Here is an 8,253-nt window from a genome sequence, read left to right on the forward strand (position 1 = left end):
CACAGTGAAGTTAGGACATGCTTTTTCATATTTCATACTTAAGATGGGACATATTAGACTACATTTCTGTACTGAGGAGAAAATCCAGATGAAAGAATTCTCCAAGGTACTTCCTTGCAAGAGCAGTTCATGAGACATACATATCACAGTACCTCCTCTGTTGAGTATTCAAATGAAATTTTTTACATGGATTAATTGAAAAAGGGTATACCAGTGAGCTTCCTTTACAATTACCTCATTACCTATGAGCCTGAATATGTCCTGACTTACTTAGCCACCCACTTTCTCCGTTGAAAATTGTCTGTGGGAGTCCTTGGTATTTGCATAGTGGGATCAGAGAGGTATATTCCTGTTTTTATTGCATTCTTTCAAGCAAAGATTTGCCGGTCATTTCACCGATTTAGCTTCCTGCCATTTTGCTTTTTTATGTATGTGTAGATGCATTTGTGCAGAATGTGTGAGAGTGTATAAATTTTGTGTGGTAAATTCTGTGAGTAGTCATATTCCACTGTTTTTTTTAAAGAATTTATTTGTCACCTTAATATTCTTCACTTGTGAATACCTGTTTTCCAAACCCTGAAAGTGAATGTCCTTCTGCACACTTATTGCTCACAAATTACCCTTTATACATATATTCCAACTAGTGTTCACGTCTCTGTAGTCCTTACTGTTCCTTTTAGCCTTTTATTATTGGATCTCTTTCTAAAATAGAAATGCCATCACTTGAAAAGCATTCGACCTTATGTTTGACCAAGAAGAACATTTACCTTCCATAAGCATACTTGTCTCATATCTGTTCATGTGACATGAAACTAAAACTTTAAATACTACTTTCTCTCCATATTAAAAGACTTTTTCATATTTTTTTTAGTCCTAAGTCCCTGGCTATCTAATGTAGATTTGGACCCATGTTGAGTTCATTTAATTATTACTCTTTAAAATCTCTGTGTTCTGATGTTGGTTTTGGGGGCACTTAGGTGGCTCAGTTGGTTAAGCGTCTGCCTTTGGCTCGGGTCCTGATCCCAGGATCCTGTGATCGAGTCCCACATTGGGCTCCCTGCTCAGTGGGGAGCCTACTTCTCCCTCTTCCCCCTGCTCATGCTCTATGTCTTGCTCTCTCTCCAAGTATTTTTTTTAATCTTAAAAAAAAAGAAGTTGGTTTTGGATCTTCCTTCAATTTCATTTCAGACAGTTGTTTTGAGCCACTCTGCTTCACCTAAGTGCTGTTTCATTGTCCTTTCTTTCAAAAGTTTAATTTCTTTTAAAACTATTCTGTGTTATGCACACTTACCCATTCACACATGTTCAATTTGAATGTATAAAGAGACAGCTGTGTGTATCGTAACTACTCTTTATGTCCGGCACAATCTTTTTCTAGCTTTTTCTCCCCCAGCCTTCTGACTCATCAGTACCTTATACTCATCCCTCTAGTCAACCAGTGTAATTCTGACTCATTATTTCAATGCCTGCATGATATTTCATGGTGTGGTTCTGCCCTTTACACTCTTGCGGGTCTTTCATATTTTTTCTCATTAAATTACTATTATATTAATGCCCCTAAATATTTTTATTTTTTATTATTATGTTTAATTAGCCAACACACATTACATCATTAGTTTTTGATGTAGTGTTCAACAATTCATTAGTTGCATATAACATCCAGTGCTCATCACAACACGTGCCCACCTTAATCCCCATCACCAGTTACCCCATCCCACCACAACCCTCTCTTCTGTAGCCCTCAGTTTGTTTCCCGGAGTCCAGAGTCTATTGTGGTTTGTCTCCCTCTCTGATTTCTTCTCATTCAGTTTTCCTTCCCTTCTGCTATGGTCCTCTGCACTCTTTCTTATGTTCCACATATGAGTGAAACCATATGATAATTGTCTTTCTCTGCTTGACTTATTTCACTTAGCATAATCCCCTCCAGTTTCATCCATGTCAATGCAAATGTTGGGTATTCATCCTTTCTGATGGCTGAATAATTTTACATTGTATGTATGAACCACATCTTCTTTATCCATTCATCTGTTGAAGGGCATCTCGGCTCCTTCCACAGTTTGGCTATTGTGGACATTGCTGCAATGAACTTTGGGGTGCATGTACCAAATATTTTTAAACACTTAATACAATGTTTCTCAAAAAAAAGATGATTTTGTCCCCCAGCAGACATTGAGTAATGTTTGAAGACATTTTGGGCTGTCACACTGAAGAGGGGTGCTGGAGGCCAGGGACAGTCTAAACACCCTATAATGCACAGTACACACGCCACCACAGAGAACTCTCTGGCTCCAAATATCCGTAGTGCAGAGACTGAGAAAACCTAGGTTAAAGAGTATCTGTATTTTTAAAAATATTTTTAAAGTAATCTCTACACCCAACATGGGACTTGAATTTACAATGCCAAGCTCAAGAATACCATGCTATATAGACTGAGTCAGCCAAGTGCCCCAAAGAACATCTGTATTTTCAATATTTGTAACTGTCTTCAGATCCTCCCCAAGACATATAACAGTTCACAATTCTGTCAGCAAAATTAGAAAGTACCTCTTTGCTAATTGTTCAAAAATTCCAGCCCAATCAATGTGACAGCCCTTTGAGTGTTTTCTCAGGGTGATGGGTGTGAAAGAGATTTCTTGTTGAATTTTTAAACTATTAGTGAGCGCGAGTGAAGATTCCTAGATTTGATCTACAAGTTCATTTGTCTACTGCTATTATTATGTGTCCACATATGATATGCCTATTATCTGTAATTATCAGCATTTCAAAAAATTGTTGTAAATCACAGCTTCTCTACTGACTTTTAGTTAGATATTTTTGGTCATAATATAGTTTTAAATTTTATTAAATATATCTATCTTCTTAATTCTGAGTTTTTTGCCTTAACCATAGTGGTTTGCCCTCCTGTGGTTTTTATATGTAATTTTCCAGATGTATATCTAAAATTGAACGGTTATTCCTAAACTGAAGTTTATACCTTTTGATTTTTTGTGAGATGTGTGAGATACGGAATCACTGAAATTTCTTCCATGTAGAAAGCTATTTGTGCCAGCTTCCATTCAGTAATCCAATCTTTGCCAACTAAATTGAAATGCAGCTTTGTCATGTATTAAATGCCCATATATAATGAGACCGAATTCCTGATTCATTCAACACATACTAAAAGAGTGTCAGCTATGTCCAGAAATTTCTTTCTTTTATAATTTTTATTTTGTTTTATTAGTCACCATACAGTATGTCCAGAAATTTCTAAGAACTTTACACATGATATCTTTTTATCTCAAGGTCTTGGGGAATTTTATTATTTGTCTATGTTGATTTTTGTGGGATTACTGCTCCTGCGGTTCATGTTTCAGTTAGTTCTCTAAACTCCCTTCAATGTTGTTGAATACAGTTGTACTGAAACTGCTCTTTTGTTTTGTTTTGTTTTGTTTTGTTTTGTTTTCATAATAATATTTTTATTATATTATGTTAGTCACCATACAGTACATCCCTGGTTTCTGATGTAAAGTTCGATGATTCATTAGTTGTGTATAACACCCAGTGCACCATGCTATACGTGCCCTCCTTACTACCCATCACCAGTCTATCCCATTCCCCCACCCCCCTCCCCTCTGAAGCCCTCAGTTTGTTTCTCATAGTCCATAATCTCTCATACTTCATTCCCCCTTCTGATTACCCTCCCTTTCTTTCTTTATCCCTTTCTTCCCCTACCGATCTTCCTAGTTCTTATGTTCCATAGATGAGAGAAATCATATGATAATTGTCTTTCTCTGCTTGACTTATTTCACTTATCTTAGTGTGGTTTTGATTTGACTTTCCCTGATGGCTAATGATTTTGAACATTTTTTCATGTGTCTGTTAGCCATTTGTATGTCTTCATTGGAAAAGTGTCTGTTCATATCTTCTGCCCATTTTATGATTCAGCTAAATGCAAAAGAATGAAACTTGACCACTCTCTCACACCATACACAAAGATAAACTCTAAATGAATGAAAGACCTTGATGTGAGACAGGAATCCATCAAAATCCTAGAGGAGAGCATAGGCAGTAACCTCTATGACATCGGCCAAAGCAACCTTTTTCATGACACATCTCCAAAGGCAAGAGAAACAAATGAACTTGTGGGACTTCATCCAGATAAAAAGCTTCTTCACAGCCAAGGAAACAGTCAAAAAAAACTAAGAGGCAGCCCACAGAATGGGAGAATATATTTGCAAATGAAACTGTTCTTTTTAATCTCGTTTTATTTCCTCTGTCATTCTGTGTTTCATAATGTCTCATTTTCTTGAATTTGTTTCAATGTAAGTGCATATACACCCAAACCCATTAAGAAAAAGTTGAACAGAGCAGGTGAAGTCCCTGCTGCTTTGTCAGAGTGACAGACAAGAGTGCAGTGAGATAATGTGAGTCCAAGATAATGTCTTCAGATATGTCACATGAAGAGTATTCAGAGTAAGAGGATGGATTTCCATGGGGTGTGTAGGATTTTACAGAGTCCGGGGAGGGCTTTGCATGTTGGACAAGGAACAAAACTGTGAGTAGTTGTACTCATCAGACTTGTCAAGAAAGTGACAAAAACCCAAAGGATAAGAACGACAAACACAGAAAGATGTCACATAAACAAAGTGATAAAGGGGCTGACCTCATCCTATATTGGACCAAATAAAAACCAGATGGTGAAATAAATATGAAATAAGTCAAGCAGAGAAAGACAATTATCATATGGTTTCACTCATTTATGGAACATAAGAAATAGCAGGAAGATCGGTAGGAGAAGGAAGGGAAGAATGAAGGGGGAGTAAACAGAAGGGGAATGAACCACGAGAGACTATGGACTCTTGGAAACAAACTGAGGGCTTCAGAGGGGAGGGTGTTGGGGGAATGGTATTAAGGAGGGCACATATTGCATGGAGCACTGGGTGTTATATGCAAATAATGAATCATGGAACACTACATCAAAACTAAGGATGTACTTTATGGTGACTAACATAATATAATACAAAATTATTATTATAAAAAAAAGAAATAGGCAGAGGAAAAACAAGTCTTCTGTTATCAGCTATCTGCTAAAAACCACCAACTTTATTCTTTTTACTCATTTTTCTCTTATGATGTTCAATCTCTATAGTGTTTCACATCATAAAGATGTCACTACTTTGTCTTTTGGACAATTTATTTTTGTTCTTTTATTTCTTTGCAGTGTATAAATGGGATAAATCCATGATTGCGTGCCACCAGCACCAAGGAAGCTTTCCTTCCTCACATTCTCTTAGAACAACTGATCTTAATAAACCATTTTACTCTTTATGTCCATCTTATTTCTCCTTTCTTTCTTCCCTCGCTCTTTCTCTCTGTTTGTTGAACACAATTTTTTATGTTTCTTTATATACAGGTCAGAATGTAGCCATTTCAAAATGGAGACTGAAGATGATTTGTCCCTGGGAAGCTACAAATAGGAATTTCTGGTTACTATTTTTACATTCATTATGGGAAAGGTAATATTATGTGTTTGCATTCATATCCTAACCAATGTGTTGGGGCAGGCAGTGAGAAGGACATAGAAGTAACTCACACCAGGAGAATGCGGTGTGCTGTGTTGTGTGTATATGAAGTGGGTGTGTGTGTGTACATGTGCACATGCACACGGGCTCCTTGATGGCGGAGAGCAGTCCTCAGAGCAGGGATATGTGGGCTTCTCTATTATGAGTCCTTCTATATACTTGTATAACTTTATAATACACAGGACAAACTCAACCAACAGATGATACTAGGAAGGCATGTTCAACTGACGGGACGCTAATGCAACCACATCATAAAGTGGAAGAAGTACATAGTGTGAGCCAGGAACTCCCTGTGTCTTGAACTTTAAGCAGCTATGAGGCCACATAGTTCTACAAAATTCACTGTCACCACCTCTCATCACTCTCCTTCTTGACCATTCCCCTCAACACACTGTCTTCCTTCTGAGCCTTGATTTATTGACAGAAGCTGATCCTCAGGGCCTGTGCACCAGCCATTCCCTCTGCCAGGAAGACCTCCCATCTTCCATCCTCTTTTCCTTAAGGTCTCTGTTCAAATGTCACATTCTTAGCTAACCTTGACTGAAGACCCAACTTAAAACCCCATGAACACTCTCTCTAACCTTTTTCTGTTTTGTTCATAGTATCTGTCCCCATCACATGATTATTTAATCTTTATATCTGCTCCTTCCCTATCAGCATCATTGAACTGTAGAGACTTTTGCTTTTCAACACCCTTTACTTTATGACTAGGAATTTCTGAACATCGTCAACACTCTATATATTCCTAAAGTGCACTAAATAATTTCTTATTCAAACTGTACAATAACTGACCTTTTGGGGAACATCTGATGTTGCAATGAAAATTCCTAATCAGAGAGGAAATAGGGATACCCTCAGAGGGGTGCCGATCCATTCATAAAATATTAAAATTTGTATTTGACTGGACTATATAAATTTTATCATTTCCCAATGTGAGCAATGACTTTTTGTGTGAAAATTTGTTGTTATTTTTCACCTGTATTGCTAGTCACCTCCACCACATGGACCCAGGAAACAATACAGGAATTTCAGAGTTTCTTCTTCTGGGATTTTCAGAGGACCCAGAATGCAGCCCCTTCTATTTGGGCTTTTCCTCTCCATGTACCTGATCACTGTGTTTGGAAACCTGCTCATCGTCCTGGCTGTCAGCTCTGACACCCACCTCCACACCCCCATGTACTTCTTCCTGGCCAACCTGTCCTTTGTAGACATCTGTTTCACCTCCACCACTGTCCCCAAGATGCTGTGGAACATCCAGACTCAGAGCAAAATGATCACTTATGAGGGCTGCCTTAGCCAGATGTATTTCTTCATACTCTTTGCAGAATTAGACATCTTTCTCCTGACTGTGATGGCCTAAGACCGCTTTGTGGCCATCTGTCACCCCCTGCACTACATGGCCCTCATGAAACCCTGGTTCTGTGGCCTATTGGTTCTGGTGTCCTGGATCCTGAGTTTCGTGCATTCCTTGTTAGAAAGATTAATGGTCTTGCAACTGTCCTTCTGTAGAAAGGTAGAAATTCCCCACTTCTTCTGTGAACTCAATAATTGATGCAACTTCCCTGCTCTGACAACTTTATAACACAGTGATGTACTTTGCAGCTGTGCTGCTGGGGGGTGCTCCCCTGGCTGGAATCCTTTCCTCTTATTTTAAGATAGTATCCTCCATTCGTGGGATCTCATCAACTCAGGGAAAGTACAAAGCATTTTCCACCTGTGCATCTCACCTCTCTGTTGTCTCCTTATTTTATTGTACAAGCCTAGGATTGTACCTTAGCTCTGCTGTTACCCAGAGCTCCCATGCAAGTGCAGTGGCCTCGGTGATGTACACGGTGGTCACCCCCATGCTGAACCCCTTCATCTACAGCCTGAGGAACAGAGACATAAAGGAGGCTCTGATGAGATTCTCTGGGATGGAAGCTCTGAAAGGGTCAATGGTCCTGAGCTGAGGAAGTGCCCATGGTTGCAAGGCCTGAGGACTTAGACAGAAGTTGTGATTTCTTTATGCAGATTGTGGAAGTAGTACTTGCTTCCCTAATTTATTTCCTAGAACTTCTGCCTTTTGCTTTTGACCTCTCTGTACAATGTATGTAATTCTTGTTTGTAAGCTTTGTGATATCTCTGACACACAACAGATTTTCCCTTTGTCATTTTCCTACTCTCTCAATGTTATTCCTAACCTCAGATGTGAAATATTTGGAAATTTTTGCTTATTTCAAAGGACTAGATGGATGTGCTAAGGATAATTTCTTCTAAAATAGAATATATCATAATGAGTATTTTTCTTTCCTTTGACTGAATACTACTCCTATGGAAAATCTACTTTTGGCCACCACAGCTATTTATGTATGTTTTTAACAGAGAAAAACCTGAGACCACAGTCCTTCCCTCTTGTGAGCATCATTCCTTTGTATCTCACTACCTTCACTGCTCTTCCAAGAATGCAGACTTTGACATACTGGTGGTTCTAGCTGCTCATGGGGACTTTTCTACACATTAGGATCCTGTTATTACACAGCTTGTGTCCACCATGCCTCCCATAGTCACTGGCAAAAAAAATGAAAATAAAATACGTGTGTCCAAGTGGAATCTACACAGAGAGATAACTACGGAAAAAAATAGGTTGACATAATATGGCCTTAGAGTCAAAATTGGCTTTAAGGATGATGAAGGAAAATATTAAAGCATACAT

At 38.5% G+C, this 8,253-nt stretch overlaps 1 pseudogene; it reads left to right on the forward strand.

The window, feature by feature from the left end:
• The first annotated feature begins 6,562 nt into the window (after window positions 1-6,562).
• On the forward strand, window positions 6,563-7,510 carry LOC103681596 (annotated as a pseudogene).
• The last annotated feature ends 743 nt before the right edge of the window (window positions 7,511-8,253 follow it).

Source organism: Ursus maritimus, unplaced genomic scaffold (assembly GCF_017311325.1).
Source record: "Ursus maritimus isolate PB19 unplaced genomic scaffold, ASM1731132v1 scaffold_37, whole genome shotgun sequence".
Taxonomy (NCBI): Eukaryota; Metazoa; Chordata; class Mammalia; order Carnivora; family Ursidae; genus Ursus; species Ursus maritimus.